The sequence below is a fragment of the Lygodium microphyllum genome, chromosome 8, assembly GCF_053477565.2.
Source record: "Lygodium microphyllum isolate KBCC chromosome 8, Lygodium_microphyllum_v1.1.10, whole genome shotgun sequence".
Taxonomy (NCBI): domain Eukaryota; kingdom Viridiplantae; phylum Streptophyta; class Polypodiopsida; order Schizaeales; family Lygodiaceae; genus Lygodium; species Lygodium microphyllum.
In genome coordinates this window covers 61,972,008-61,989,317 of record NC_141142.1, presented here as the reverse complement: position 1 = coordinate 61,989,317, position 17,310 = coordinate 61,972,008, and positions in this window count along the sequence as shown.

The following is a 17,310-nucleotide window of genomic DNA, read 5'->3' as shown; positions in this document are numbered from 1 at the left end:
CAATCGGCAAGACAAATGAAGCACTCTCTACACCAGTCTACATGATGGCAGCTAGCCTCCATGGAAGGCCTAAGCCTGTTACCTTCCAAGTGCCATCCAACAAAAGGGAACTCCAGGGGGTACTCAAATACCTAACGGACCAGCTAGCTGGAAACCCAACTGCCAACTTCAAACCACTCCAGGACCTCTTAGAGGATTCCAAGTGGCAATGGACCAGGGTGCACGAGCTGAACCTCATGTATAACTAGGCCCTAGTGTTGAGATATCGAGCTCCACTCGTGATATGCCAGGGTGACCGTTGTGCATTTATGTCACCGACTTGTCAATTGCAGATGCGGTTGGTACACTGCCCATGAATAATAGCCAGATGACAGCTATCCTTATCTACTCTAGTCCGTGGCTCAGTTAGTATGCCACCTTAGTTAGTTGAGTTTGGTTTGAGACCCATATATAGAGTTCTTCTATTTCTATGTACTTGAGTTCTTTTGGCTTACACAACTAAGAAGAGGAAAACTGTTTTCAGCCTCCACCCTTGTGTGTATTCCCCCATTGTGCAAGCAAGAAAGCTACAAGTGAGACTCCTTCCTTCTCTCCCACAATCTTGACATGGTATCAGAGCCTTGTTCGTGGTAAGGAGCTCAAGAAAGCAAACCAAGTTCGCGGTGTTCTGGTAAGAGGAGTAGTGTTGCTTTCATTTTCTGTTTTGGGAGCAAATCTCTGCAGGTAGCACAGCCGGAAATTGCAAGAGTGCATTGTCTCAGGTTGAGACGCCCTTCGCGGTGAAGCAAGAGGCAGTATACACCCTTCGCGGTGACCTTGTTTTTTTTATTTGAGGCCATTTCGGGGCCTGTTTTGGAGGCGAAAGTTTTCTGCACGCACTCAGAGAAAGGCCCAGTTTTATACTGTGCGATCACTGTTCTACAGGTCGGTGAAAAGTTACTGTAGAAATTGCATCGTATGCCTGTGTGCAGAGACATTGGGAATTACAGAATCATCCTTGTTGCCTGTTGATGCAAAATCGTCACTAGGAAGTGACTGTGTGGTCAAATACCACTTTCGTCAGTTTTGCAGATTTGCCCTTGTGAGGCTGAAGCTGTGTTCTTTGCAGTAATAGAATTTTTTGCAGTGTTCTGTAATGGCGTTTGATTCTCTTTCACAGATTGTCACTGAAAAGATTAACAATAACAACTTCCAAGCATGGAAGTTTAGAATGACGAATTTCCTTATGGGAAAAGGATATTGGGAATTTGTTGCAGGAAATGAAGAAGAACCAGTTCTTCCTTATGTTCCCAATCAACACCAAATGTAGGTATTTAAAGCATAGCATGAGAGAGCCAGGAAAGTTATATACTGGCTGTCTATCAACATTTCAGACTCTATGATTGTGCATATTCAAGATGCAAGTATGCCAAAGGAGGCATGGGATACTCTGTCAAAAATGTATAGCATAAATACGCAAGCCAGGAAAATGCAGCTCAAGCAAGAGTTGCACAATGTGCAAAGAGAAGGTATGAGTATCAATGACTACCACATGAAGGTGAAGAAGATCGCAGATGCACTTGCTTCCATTGGGTCGCCAATGGAAGATGATGATTTAGTTTCTGTGACCTTGAATGGTCTAGGAAAGGATTATGCACAGTTTCAAACATCCATTTCCGTCCGTGAAAGATTTCCTGATTTTGAGGAGTTGCTTGCTCTTCTAATTTCTGAGGAGCAAAGAAATGGTGGTGCATCTTCTTCAGGAGGAACTTCAAAAGAAGTTGTCTTCTACTCAAATGCTGGAAGAGGTAGAGGCAGAGGTAGAGGAGGCCGATCTGGAGGCCGTGGTAGAAATCAGAATATGCAGCAAACTCAAGAAAACCAGTCCTATGGAGGAGGGCGTGGTAACTCTAGAGACAGGGGGAGCCAAAGAGGTCGTGGTGGATGGCAAAGAGGGCAAAATGCAAACAGCAATGTTGAATGCTACTACTGTGGTAAAATGGGCCATATGGCTAAAGACTGCTATAAAAAACAGAATGACATCATGAATGGAAAACTGCAACAAGGGAATTATGCATCTTCTAGTAGACAGGGTGATGACAGAAATGAGCATTTGTTTATGGTGCAGCACATGACCAATTCTGTGACAAGTGCAAAAGAAAGTAATGATGTGTGGTATGTTGACTCAGGTGCATCAAACCACATGACAGGTCATGCAGAATGGATGCAGGATGCAAGGAAAATGGAAAAACCAGGATTTGTGGAGACTGGTGATGATACTATACATCCTATTGTGTAGATTGGAAATATTCCTTTGTCTATGCAGGATGGGAAAAAGAAATACCTGTCCGATGTATTTCATGTCCCGAATATCACCAAGAATCTGGTTTCAGTTGGTCAAATGGTTGAGCAGGGCTTGCATGTCAGATTTAATTCCCATGGATGCTTTGTTGAGGATATGAAAAATAAAGGTCGCTTGATAGCAAAAGGAAAGAAGAAGGGAAAAATCTTTACATTGGATGCAGACATGCCTGAATTGAGTGCAGTAATGTTTGCACATGGGACCGGTGTAGTTGCAGATATTGATATCTGGCATAAATGCATTGTTCATATTAATGTACAGCGACTTAAATCAATGCAGGCCCAAAATATTATTGCAGGATTGCCAAAATTCAAGGTTGCAGAAATGCATAAGGTATGTGAAGCCTGTCAGTTTGGAAAATAGGCAAGGAAACCATTTCCTAGACATGTTCAAGAGAGTAAGAAGCCATTGGAATTAATCCACTCTGATGTGTGGACTACTAAAGCTGCATCTCTTGGAGGCTATCATTATTTTGTCACTTTTATTGATGACTATAGCAAAAAAGTTTGGGTGTATTTTATGAAAAAGAAAAGTGAAGTTTTTGGGCAAGCAATAGCCACCGTCACAGGTGGCATCATCCGACCAAGTCAACCCGACTCTCCGCAGCAAAACTGACTGCAACAGCCAGCTGCTGCGATTGACCCTAACCCTCCCACCTTACAAACAGCCCGGTTGCAGGCTCAAGGAAACTCCCAACCACAACTATGTACTGTCAAAGCCTCTAGCTCTAGCAAACCTCAACCACCCGTCAACCTTACGCCCTCCTATGAACGGAAGTCATTTCTAGTGCTAGCCGCCGCTGACCTTGCAGAGGACACTGGAGATGATGTGGTGGACTACATCAAACGGCTCAATGCCACCTTTGTGTCGCTAGCCCTCAGCTATGACCGCTTGGACTTGGGTCTATTAGCGGAACCCTTTGCAACAGAAGTGCGCAATATGCCTTGCTCTTGGGAGACTTTTGAATTCGCCTTTGCACAGGCTTCTCGCTCTGCTGGCTGAGTTGCTCGGTGGCGAGGTCTCCAAAGAGCAAGCCATTAAGCAATGCCTCATCATGTCATATGATCCACAGACCACTTCTGCTATCACTGACCAAGAGATCGCAAGGTTATCCCACCTTGCTAATACTGGATCACCCTTTTTGAGATAATGGTACACACTTAGGTTGCAATGGGAGGTTGACGGATGTCGCATAATGACCAACGCCGAACAACGTCGAGCCATCAAAACAGCAGAGTATGATCCCACCTGCGTCATGCCTACCTCGTATAGAGTGTTAATCACTCTTCGGGGCCGACCCATGGACGAGCATATCACGGGGCATCCCTATCTTGACCGCCTCTTAACAGAGGAAGAGCTCCACATCGCAAGTCGAGTCGACTCTGGTGACTTCCTCACAGATGTCCTCACATACATCACACACATAGGGATTCGACCCTTTGATCTAGACCGCACCGCTCAACTGGAATATAACCCCAACTTCTATGCTTGGCTCCTGCACAAATAGAGCGACGCCCTTTCTGCTGAAAGCCCTTGGCCTCGCAACCTCCAATCCTGGGACGGATTCTTCTTTTCCAAAGGGGGAAGGGGTAATAAGGTGGAATGTAAAAAATAAACAAAATAGAATCTAAAAAGTAAACCATGTGAAACATCAGTTAAATTTGAAATGCAAGGGTAAGAGGTGATGGTAAAAGTCTGAAAGGCAAAGTTAAGGCTATGTTCAATAAAGTCTGCTATGCTTTTATTCTTCCAGCAAATCAGTTGTCAAAAGCACTAAGAGTGGAAATGGCTGAACGTGCAGGTGGTGATCATGGCAAGCAGGACAAAGCGGGCAAGCTCCCCTTCTCGGAGGAGGAACAAGTAAAGTACGGCCTCACGGTGGAAACGAGAGCTTTCAACCAATTAAAGTTCCACCACGTCTTCAACCTTGAAGACGTGGCCATCGAAGAGCCGGCGGTACGCCAAATCATAGAGTAGTGCCACCTGCATAAGTACCTGGATGCAGTGGGCCGGAGGGTGGATTACACCTAGTGCGCTGATTTCTTGCGTACCTTCAATAGGAACAGAGGCACCATCACGGTGCGCGATAATGAAGCCACCAAACAGGTGCAGATCGAGCTGACCCCCGAATTGGTGGAAAGGGCACTAGAGTTGCCGAATAAGGTGGAAAGGAAGCCGAAAAGAGACATCTACGCCATGTTGGGGATGGACAAAGTGAAGGTCCATACCAATGACAGAATTAGCCTGGCAGACATCCCCAACCCAGAAATTCAACTGCAGGCAAAGATGGTGCATGCCTTGTTCTCAAGCCAGAGGTACAACAGCATAATGACCCGAATCAATGTACCTCTGCTCAACAGCATTGCGGCACAATCGTTGGACGAGGTGAACCTTAATGGGTTCGTGTGGAAGACAATAGAGGCTTCGGCTAAGGCCCTGGCAACAGGAGGAAGAGCCGTGGGAGGGGAGTCCCTGTCGTCCCGATCAACCCACAAGGCATCATCCTCCAAGGCCTCCACCATAGGATTTGGAGATGTCCTTACGGCAATCATCCAAGAAGCACTAGGGCAAGGACGAGGAGGAGAAGACAAGAAGGGAGGCGACCCATCACAGTCCCCGCCTCACACAGAAGAGTAGCAGAGGTCATCTGATGAAACGAAGACGGATGCAGACAAAGAGGGAGAATCCCAAGGCACACCACAGAGGCACGCGGAACAACGAACCAAAGCCCTGCATGGAAAAAGAGAAGAGAAGCGAAAGAAGAAAGAAAAGGAAGATCTGGAAAGGGCTCGAAGGGAGTCAATCAAGGATGAGGAGGAGAGAAAAAAGAAGATCGAGGAGGAGCTGAGAAGGAAGGAAGAGGAAGAAATAGAGCTGGCAACCCGTCGCTCCATCGAAGAGTAGCACAAAAGAGACGAGGAAGGCGCAGAGGGCCCGCACCAAACGGAGGCACCTGGTCCCAATACCAGTGTGCAACAAATCACACCCCTGCCCCCAGCAAAAGGAAAAGGAAAAGATCTGATGATGCCAACTCTCCCCCTCTTCATACCTTCCATGCCAACCACTCCTATCATGACGACACTCCCTGCCACAGCCACCCAAGGTTCCACCCCAAAAGTCGACGAGAGCAACGTGGTCACTTGGCTACAATTCTTGGTGGAACGGGAGCTGGCAAGAGAAGCGGCCGTGGCCACCCCAGCATCAGGAGCCAAAAGGGCAGCCACGGCTGAACTAGAGCCAAGGCCAAAGCTGAAAAGGTAGAAAATAAAAGGCGTTGTCACCACCACCACCATGCCCCACCCCCCACCTCCAGCAGACCAATACGACGAATATGTTAAGGAGCTGCTCTCGCATTTAGAAAGGCCCAGGGAAGAAAGGAGGACAGCCGTGGAGGAGCTGGCAGCAGAACGAGAATCACAAGCTGCTCTTTAGTTGGAGAGAACAAAGTAGATAACAGAATATCAAAGGGAGATCGTTGCGCTCAGGGAGGAAGCTAGCACTAAGGAGGCAGAGGAATGAAAGGCCCTGAAGGAACGTGACACTGCTTGGGAAGGAAGGAGAAAAATCTTAATGGAGCGTCTCAACGGGGAGAGGGAAACCAATGCTCACCTTCGACCCAAGAATGATCAGCTATCTGCAGTCAACCTGGAAGCACAAGCCAGCTTGACAAGATCAAACAGGAGGCTGCAAAGCTGGACCAGTTAAGGGAAGAGCAGGTGCGAAGGATGCAGGTGAAGCTGGACCAGCTCAATGCACAGATCGCCGATGAACACCAGGAGCAGTCCCGCCTGCACCGTGAGCTCGAGGCCCAGTAGCAACAACTCATGGCTATGACCCTCCATCAGGGGGAGAGCCTGGAAGATATCGAAAAAAGAGCAAAAGAATGGGCTAATCACAATGAGGGGAAAATACGGGACTTGGCACGCCGGCTAGCCAAAGCCGAAGGAGACAGGGTGCTGGCTGAGAATCAGGCAGAGGTGGCCCAACTCTCCATGATAGCCCAACAGCACACCTTCCTCAATACATTGCTCCACTCCACCAGACTTGAAGGAAACGAAGCCAATGATCAGCTGTGCAGAAGAAACTAACCATTGCACACAGAGCTTTAACAGTAGGCCTGCACATGCCGCTGCAGCTAGGAGGCCCACCACAGAGCCTAGAGAAGCAAAGAAGATATCTTGCACAGGTAGGTCTGACGGCGCAGGAAATAGAGGACCTCGGTTTCACAGAGACGAAGGCACAAGAAGACGAGCAAGCAGAAGGGGGTGAACCGGAGTTCGATTTGGGACCTCAGGAGGAGGAATACGTCCCACCACCCCCTCAGCCACACCAAGCGGAAGTGCAGCCCCCTGATACATCTACTGAGAGAAGAGCAGCCCAGGCTAACCGCAGGAAAGAAATGGTAGAGAAGGCAAGGAGAAAGCTGAATGTTAGACATATTCCAAGACAACCTACCCCTCTCCTACCACGCCATCAAGATCCCCTACTGAATTCCATGCCGAATTGATTATCTGGGAACAGCAGGAATATAACGGTGACCCCTTCAACTTGCGCTTTGAGTTTCCCGCTACCTTGAACAGAGTACTGCCCATTCAACTTGTAGAGGACGTCATCACTATGGGTGCAAGGCTCAAGGCCAAGTGGTTAGCGAAGCGCGAGGCCCACCCAACTACTTGGGGAGCCGAGGACCGCAAATTTTGGCAGGATAAAGTCCTCCAGGTGCCTAGATCAGTGGAAGGCTATAATTACCAACCCACCTGGAGGCAACGCATTTTTGACGTCAACCTTGAAGCATGGATGGCATTTTTCAGCACCCTCCCTTCTGAGAGAAACGACCCTACTTTTATGCCGTATCCGCGAAGGGTAGGGGTCGACTTTAATCCATCCATCCACAGCAGGTTCGACTTCCCCATTATCTATAATACCAATAGCACCTCCCATAGGGATGCCCTTCTCTTCACCCTCCCTGATTTGTACAGCTCCATAGATAGATTTCTTAGCGAGTTCACCTCCTGTCCTGACCCCGCCTTCATAACCACTTGTAATTATCTTAGACTAATTAGGATCCTAGTCCACCAAGATCCCACACCCAAGAACGCGACCTCCCACCCCTCTATTTCGACCCCAACACCATAGACAACAGCACCATGACTCACCTCATGATGCACGCTTCTCTTTTGCCATCTTTCTGTGTTGCACTGCTCGAAGATATGAGCGACAGCAAATTCACCCAGTGCAACCACCCCTTCCTTTCTACCACCACTCTCAAAACCCACCTCAACTCAAGGGCTACTTGTTGAGTCGAAGATTCCTTAACAAGGCCCCCCGCCCTCCGCCATCCCCTACCCGCCATTCAGATGACGAGGAGTAAACTCCCGTCATGCCCTTGTATCGCTTGTCTCCATGTATACGCCTCTTTATGTTATTAATTTATTTTTTTTAAAAGAAAAAACAAAAAAACAAAAAAAAAAGAATAAGAAGAAGAAGAAGAAGAAGAAGAAGAAGAAGAAAGAAGCACCACAATCACCGCACCTAGGGTTCTCCCTAGCCCCCTCCCCATTTCACACTTAGGGCACATCAAGGGCAGGACTTTCAGACCTGTCCCCCTAAGACTCGCACCGCACCTCCAACGAAGCACGAACTGGGTCCTCAAGTGTGGGACGTTACCAAGGGCTTGCCCAAGGTTAGACCCATCTCCCAGTTCCACCGCCACAGGCATCACACACTACACGACGAGACAGACACACCCCTTAGGGAGTGCACAACTTTTCTTGCAGGTTATGTTCGAGTTTTAGGAAATGGCTACCCGCGGAAGAGGATCGCCCACGGCATCCTTTGATGTTCAAACCTTCTTTTCATGTGCCGACATCCAACCATCTGCCTGCTGTGCTGATGGCTACCATGATTGAACCAAATCAAGGTAGAATTGCCATTGGCATAGATCTTGGAACCTCATCGTCCAACGATCCATGCCCAACGCCTAAAGATCTACGGATCGCTTATTGATTCCACAAGCCTGAAGACCTTCCACTCAAAACTGAAGACTTTCAACTCAAAGATAAGGATCTTCAATCAAAGCCACGGATTTTCAAGGCAAACAGTGTTCGGGGGGTTTCTCCAGAATAAATCCCTCCAATACCACCCTCCTAAGGGATTGCTTATTGCTTCAAGCGTTTCTGATACTCAAAAGACGACCGGCTACATAAGGGGCGCCACAATAGTGTGAAAGATGCCGAGTATCTTCATAAAGCCTAAAGCACGCCGGAATCTTTCCTGGTCATCGTCCTTAAACCCCATCCCCTATCATTCACCCAACCACATTGGAAGCAGTGTCACCCACCTACCTGTTCCACCTAGCAGCCGACCTAACTAGCCACTACGTCCCACCGCAGTGCCATGGGACTGGCACTTGGCTAGGAGGGGGGTAATATTACCGTGTTTCCCGTAGCACAGAGGAGCAGAAAATGGAAAAAATGGAAATAGAAAAAAAGGTGCAGGATAAAAGCAGAAAAAGGCGCCTTGATTGGTAACCAGTCCCTGAAAATTTTAAATGTTCGGGCACGACCCTCAGAAAGCCTCGCTGTTGGCCCAAGACAACAAAATAGAAAAGGGCGCACCATTAAAATGTGGGAGCGCCCCCGAATCTTTGTAAAAGAGTGCCAGGCTCGCTCCTGTGCAAAGTGTACGCATTAGTTGGGAATAGGATAAATTAGAATGGTGGGAAATGGGAAAAATGGCCTAGGCTACGGCCGGCCATATAAAAGAAGGAAAAAGGAATGACCACCCAAAAAGGATTTAGGGCTTTGTATATAAAGTTGAAAAGTGAATGAGAAGCTCATTCTTTGGTGTGTGGCAAAAAGAGTCTTCTTCTTCCTCTCTTCTTCTCTCCTTCTTGCTTGTGTGTGCTCTTGAGAGAGGGAGTGTGAGAGTGTGAGGAAGTGAGTGTGTGTGAGAGTGAGGGATCAAGAGGGTGAAGCTCTTCACCATCTCCTCTTCTCTTCTTCTCTTCTCTTCTCTTGTGTGCGCGGCTATGGAGGATGGAGCTTGGAGATGGAGAAGGCTTGAGGATGCTTGAGCTAGCATCAAGAATCGTGGAGCTACCGGAGTGCGAGAGAGAGGAGGGTACTCAATCGAGCATCAAGGTAAGCTCATTACACTCATAGGATCAAGGGCGCGTCCGTTAGGTGAGAGATAGCCATTAGAGCTCGCTTGGAACGCTTGAAACAATAAGCGGTCCGTGGGTCTTGGCGGTTGAGCGAAAGCTCCCACAACTGTGGAGAAAATGGACATGGCATGTACAATTGCCCTCACCCTAGAAGATATGATCACCCTGCCAGAGGTCCTCGACAATAAGTAAGCCCTCCTCATGCTAGGACTCAAGAGCAAGAGCAGTCACGACCTGCAATTTTATAACCACCTTATGTTCAAGTTGAAACCCCTGTTGTTCAACCAAATGTTAATGTCATAAAAATAGAGGAGGTGGTCAAGGATAGAAGGCTCTAAGAAGAAATAGCGAGAGGTAAGATGAAGGTAGATGTAGTAGATACCATGCCTATCAAGCGGGTACGTGTCCAAACTGAGGCAAGCAAGGAAGCAATCAATGAGGCACATACATCACGGGCACCTAGAGATGAAGGGAAGAAGAGAAAGACTCAAACTAGGTCTAAAATTGATATCTCCGACTTCTCTTTGGGTTCTCGGACACAACCTTATGATCTGATAATAGATGTGAGCTCTCAAGGGCCAAAAATTACTTGGACACAACTACTTCATGCCTCTCCAAAGCTACAATGACAATGGTCAAAAAATGGTAAGCACAAGGGCAAGGCAAGGTAAAATGGTTAGTGCAATCAAGGCATATGGCCTCAAAGATATAGTGCCTTTAGTGGAGGCTCAAATCAAAGGTCAACGGATTTGAAAAACATACATCGATAGTGGAGTAGAGGTTTGTGTCATGACAGAAAATCTTATGCATCAATTAGGCTTAGAAGTAATGGAATCATCAACCTTTAGGGCAAAGATGGCCAACAATGATGCGGTCACATGTGTGGGTGTAGTGATAGCTTTGAGAGTTTCTATTTTTGGAATCACTGCAGCAGTGGATGTTTATGTGATGTCAGTAAAGGGAGAAGGATATCCCCTCATCCTAGGGAGACCTTGGCTTATGGGCATTGGAGCTAGGCAAGATTAGGCAATAGGGGATTTGGAGTTGAGGCCACGTAAGGTGGGTGGCCACGATCAAAAGGTGGTTTACAACTTGAAGAGTGGGCGTCAAGAGAACCTTGAACTAGAAACGTCTGCTGATGAGTGGAGCTCAAGTGGATATTCCTCATCGGTAGAAGAGGAATAGCGTTCAAGTGGAGAGAGTGATAGCACTCTCGAAGTTATGGGCATCACATTAAAGGAAGCTACCTCATCAGAAGACAACTCAAGAATCCAAGGAGAAGATGTGTGGGATGCTAGCCTAGAAGATGATATCCAAGGATATAAAGGATGAAGAAAGTGAGGGTTATGTGAATGTTCTCAAGAAGCATGCATCATTGTTTATTTCCGATTATACTCACATTACAGGTGTCACTGCAGTGACGCATCACATCCAACTCAAAGAAGGAAGCAAACCTGTAGTAGAAAGATTGAGAAGACTGGGAGTTGTGCAACAAGATGCACTGTTGACAGAGGTGAAGAGACTCTTGAATGCAAGATTCATATACCCAGTGGAAGATTCAGAATGGGTCTCCCCAGTAGTAGTGAGGCCAAAGAAAAATGGTAAGTGGCGAGTATGCATAGATTACAAGCCACTAAATGTTGCAACAAAGAGGGACCACTTCCCTCTCCCATTTCAGGATGAAATATTGAATGAAGTAGCGGGACATCAGCGGTATACAGTGTGTGACGGCTACTCTGGCTACTTCCAGATTCGCATTGCAAAGAAGGATCAAAAGAAGACCACTTTCATCACACCATGGGGCTGTTTTGCCTTTCAGGTCATGCCCTTTGGTCTCACAAATGCCCCAGCAACCTTTCAACGATTCATCAATATGGTCTTCCAACCTTACTTTGGTAAATCCATAAGGGTTTTCATAGATGACTTTTGTATTTACAGCTCAAGGAACATACATCTACGCAAGGTTGATGAAGGATTTACTCACTTAGCTAAGTTGGGTGGACAACTAAATAAGGATAAATGTCACATTGGGAAAATCAAGGTTACACTACTAGGGCATGTAGTGTCAATTGAAGGAATTGAGGTAGATCCAAAAAAGGTAGAAACATTGCTAACTCTACCTTCCCCAACCTCCATCAAACAATTAGTCTCTTTCTTACAAAAGCTAAGATATTTGGGTAGATTTATACACTTACTCTCGCAGGCCATATATCCCCTGCAGAGCTGACACATCAAGAAACACTTGTATGGAGTGAACAAAGTGAATGACATTTTAAGAAGATAAAGAAAATGTTGGGGTCACTTCCTATAATCCTCCAGCCTTGTTGGGAAGAAACATTCTTTGTAAACCCTAGCGTGGGAGAAGAGGCCATTGGTGCTGCTCTCCTACAAAAACATCCTTCATGAGGCCTGTGTATTTTGCCAACCGCCTCATGAAAGCCTCAGAGAAGGCTTACACCTCCATGGAACAACTAGTGTTGGCCCTCATGTTTGCAGTAGCCAAATTTCGGCCATATTTGCTTCCAAAGAGGTTTGTGATCATCACTGTGGAGGATATGTTTCCCTATGCACTACAACATATGGAAATCTCTGACAAATTAGCAAAGTGGGTGGTCTGACTTCAAGAGTTTGATTATACAGTGCAGGTTGGAAAAACAACTCGAGCATGCCATTTTGACAAACAGGTGCTATGAGAAAAATCTCAGGGTGAAAAGAAAGGACCTTCCACCACCCCCATCCATAAAGACTCTTGTAGATGCTTATAGCCTCTACTTTGATGGTGCATACAAGAGAACTAAGGATAAGGCAGCCGCAGGCATTGTTGTTTTCTCTCCTTTAGGAGAGAAAATCTATGGTGAAGGAATCATCCTCTAACAATGAGGCAGAATATCAAGCTTTAATTCATGGTCTTTGTTGGTGTCTTAGTAATTCAATCGAGAGGTTGAATGCTTTTGGAGACTCCATGCTATTGGTAAGGCAGATGCAAGGTACATGGGCATGCAAAAATACAAACCTCTTTAGTAAAATGAGAGAGGCCAAATCTCTTATAAGAATATTTAGGGTGGCACAAGTACATCATGTGCCAAGAGACCAAAACAAGGATGCCGACCATCTAGCATCATCAAAGCTGAATGAGTCAATGGTGGGAGCAATGGCTATCAAACCCCCACTTCAGGAAGGCAAGGAAGAGTTAGAAGACATTCTACACCTCTTAGAGCAAGGAGAAGCTCCCAAACACCTGACTAAGGGAGAAAGACAGTGGCTAGCTCAGAAGGCTACAAGATATCGCATGGTAAATGATAGTTTGTATTGTCTTGGTAGGGATGGTGTGCTTAGGAAAGTGCCTTCAAAGTGGAAATTTGAAGAAATCTTAAAAGCTTGCCATAATGATGTGTGTGGAGGCCACTTTGCACACGACATCACAAGTAGAAAGGTTCTACAAGCCGACTTTACTTGGCCCAGTCTACACCAAGATGTCAAATATTGGTGTCAAACATGTGAAGAATGTCAGAAATCTGGACCACAACAGCTCATAGTAGAACCCCAAACCCCAATCAAGGTCTATGGACCCTTTGAGAAGTGGGAAATTCATGCCATAGGGCCTCTACTATGCACTCGGAAAAGAGTATATTATCATGGGGGTAGATTACATGACTAAATGGGCCGAGGCTATGCCAACTAGAAGAATCACTACTAAGGAAGTGAGTAAATTTATCTTTGACCACATTTATTGTAGGTTTGGTACCCCTCTTGAAATACTATTAGATAGAGGACTAGGGTTTAGAGCTAATGTGATGGGTGAACTCATGCAAAAGCTAAATATTCAACGACGATACTCTACCCCTTACTGCCCTCAATGCAATGGATTGGTGGAAAAGGTATTTGGAATGATTTATAAAATCATTAGCAAACAGGTACATTCAAGGCCCCGGGATTGGGACAAGCACCTTAGTGGAGCTCTATGGGCTTACAGAACCTCCTTCAAAACCATGTTAGGGTTCACATCTTTTCATCTAGTTTATGGATAAGAGACTCTTTTGCTTATTGAGGTGAAATTAGCTAGCCTTTGGATATTAGGTGGCACAATAGGCTCTCAAAAGGAGAAGTTACATCAAAGATTACTAGACCTAGAGAGGCTACAATTGGATTATGAAGAAGCCATCAACCACTACTCCCAAGAAGCTGAGTAGCATAGAGAAAAGTTCAACAAGAAGCTAAGAGATAAAAATATCAAGGAGGGATCTTTAGTGCTTCGATATGACAATCGCTTTGATAAAAGAAAGGATGGCAAGTTTCTCTACCGGTGGGAGGGACCATTTTGGGTCACAAAAAAATTCAACAATAGCTCCTACAAACTTCAAGACATTGAGGGAAAAGTGCACAAGACCAGGGCAAATGGATGGCACTTAAAACCCTATCACATTAGGGTGGGGTCAACTCAAGATACCAAAGAGTGTCTAGAGGCATAAATACCTCTAGCCAGGTTGGGGGGCTATATGATCCGAGAAAATCACAAAAAAATACTTGTCTAACACTTTGTTGATTTTTTGTACATTTGGAGGTTTGAAATAAAGAAGAGGGTGGAAACAACCTCTTGGGAAATCCAAGAAATCATTGGATGGAAATATTTCATGGACCGGTTTACCAAGGGGGGGTGAAGAGTAAAGATCAATGGAGGAAGGTGAAGGGAAAATGTGTAATGTGAAAAGAAAAGACATGAAATGGATTTGGAGCCATCCAAAGGGCATGTGAAACTCATAATGTCATGGCTTCGGAGCCTTATGATAATTCAAACAAATGGGACCCTTCTTGGAAGCATTAGTGGAAGAAAAATCAGGCACATGATTTTGTAAGATTTTTTCAAAATACTTCCACTCCAATCCAAAAAAAAAATTCAACATGAAAGTTGTAGCACGTGACTGAAGTTTTGGTTGGTATTTTTTTATAATTTTTTTGAGCTACGAGTCGAGAGATATAGCCAAAATGGTGGACGCCAAATTTTTCCAACTGCAATGGAGACCACCTCCCAATTTTATACACACCCACACTTTCTTTCCCACACTTTAACACTTCCATAAAACGTCATTCATTAGACTCCCAACCCTTTCCCCTCTCTTCTTCTCTCTCTCAAGATAATAAACCATTAGAATTCCCCTCCTAAATCACCCTCAAATCATCCTTAATTGTAGTAGTAATGTATGAATTCTCACTACTCTCTCTCCATTATTGCTAGATATGATCTTATTTTATCAAGATTCTCTATATTTTTTTAATAGGAGAGCTCTTGGACTCAAGCTATGGGGGGAGAATGGAAACAACTCACCTATGATGGAACTTGATTAAGTACAAAATTGGTCAACAAAACATCTAGATGGAGCTTCCACATTGGCGGAACTGCCTTAATGCAGCTTTGGTGGTGTTAATTCCTATTCTATCTTAACCTCCTCCCTAAATACCCTCAAGGCCTATATAAAGAGGCCTTCTCCTTTGTAATTTGAAAAAGAGAGAGCCAAGAGGCCTTCTTCAGCCCTATTGAGCCTTCCCCATTCTCTCTCATGAGCTTATGCAGTTCATTCCCTTACTATAGCTTATGCATGCTCTACAGTGTAATAAGCCCATGCTATTGGTATCCATATTGTGTATATTGGTTATGTATTGAGGGTTCTCCATCTCTTGTGCCCTCTTAAGTTTTATTGATTCATCTATTTTTTGTAGTTCTCTCTCTCTCTCTCTCTCTCTCTCTCTCTCTCTCTCTCTCTCTCTCTCTCTCTCTCTCTCTCTCTCTCTCTCTCTCTCTCTCTCTCTCTCTCTCTCTCTCTCTCAGTTTTCCTCTCTTCTCCCTCACAAGCTCCTCTCCCTCTTGCATAGCATTCTAGTCCGCTCTTCCATGACTAGGTGGTGCCCTTACCTCATTCACTTTGTGGCCAAAGGGAGTTTGGCATAGTATAGAGGCTGTCATACCGAATTTCCTTCATCAACTGCAAGCGGCCGCCACCCACCATTGTCACTTTATTCTTTATTCTTTTAGTGACATATGAATAAAGGGAAGGCTGGTCACATATTGTGACTGTTGGAGTTCCCACATTGTGAGTCTCTCTCTCTCTCTCACTCTTACTCTCCCGTCATAGCTCTCTCATGCAAGATTCGATCCTTCTCACCTTTCAATTGATATCAAAGCATGGTTGCTTGAGCATTTGAGCTTGGTCCGTGACCCCTTCAGCATTCATTTGAATCCCTACACTATTGGTTCTCACTCTTGGCAGCTATATTTAACTCCTTCGAGCTCTAATCATTCCTCGGCTTCCCAAGCACCTACTCGGCCCATTTGGGCACCCTCAGGGCATTCCTTCAGAGGTATTGAAGCATTATTTTAAGTGTTTATTTTAGTTTGCAGGGTACAATAGGAAGGGCTAGCCATAACTCCAACCATTGGAGCTCCCCTATTTCATATCTTGGCTCTTGCCTGATTAGGCTTGACAAGGCTTTGTGTAGGCTTTCTTTAGGCCCTAGTTGAGTTTCCCCTTTCACCCCATTAAAGCCACATGGACCAAGAGCATACCCAACAACATCAGCCTTGTTTGCGTCAACTTGAAGACCTGTAAAAAAATTCGTTTTTTACTTCAGCCCTCCCTTGGCACTCATTGGCCCTTGAAAACACCTCATTTGGCACTTGGGACACCCCCTTGATGCTCGGCATTGGTGGTTTATCATTGGCATTGAGTTGTGGACTGATTTACCTCAATCCAAGACTATTTTTCACAATCCATAGGCAGCCACAGACAATGTTACATCAACACTATATGTTTATGCTTTGATAGCAGTGACATTTGATGCCCGATTAGTCCCAAATGGTCCTCAAATGTTAGGGGAATGTATGTCTATTGATTGGTCATCATTTGGAACTAATTTAGTGGCTTGAAGTACTCAATTTTATACAATAAATCACTGCTATACAATCCAGGGCTGAAGCTTATTTAGTCACTTTATGCTTGGCCTATTGGTTACAGGTGCTTCCTAGGCATTTCATATGACTATTGGGATGCAAATGAAGGTTGGAAAATGCTTTGGATGGTTTCGAAATGTATTTTGAGCCTTGTTTGAGCTCTCTATTGGTTGGCATTTACTTGACATTGGTCTACACTGGCATGTTTTGTGACAAGAGGTTATACATATGGTCTATGTATGACCCGTCAGTACATGCTTGATGCTTATGTTACCTACACATGCTAGTTATACTGTTTGGACTTGAGTGCTACTGGAGCTTCATTTGGGCTTGACTTTGGATATTTTGGAGCTTATTTTTTGGTCTTGCTTTGTCTCATCAGAGATTGATTGGGATTGTCTTCATGACATTGGATGCTATCATTGGATACTTGACCACTCATATGCTCTGGATGTCTTACTGATGTATGATCTTAGATACTCCATCACTAGTTCTCTTACATGCTTTTTTTGAGCTTATTTGCTTGACACTTACGGCTTTTGTGCCAGTGGGAGCATCTTTATACGCTTATCAGACATTGAGTAGTAGTGCGGGTTATGCATATTGAGCTTCTAGATATTTGAGACTAGGATCTCCTTGTGGATGATGTAGGGTTGATATGCCTTGGTCCATGTAGATGTACTTGGGCTGATTTGGCTTTGTATTCATTGAGTAGACACCGACTTGTGTCTGGTCTTGGTAGTGATATGTACATTTTTCCCTTATTGATTGGCGGATATACTGACAAACTTTGTCTGACATGCTTGGGTATTGGCTCATGTGAGTTTGATTGTTACATGCTTGTTGATGCCCACTTGATAT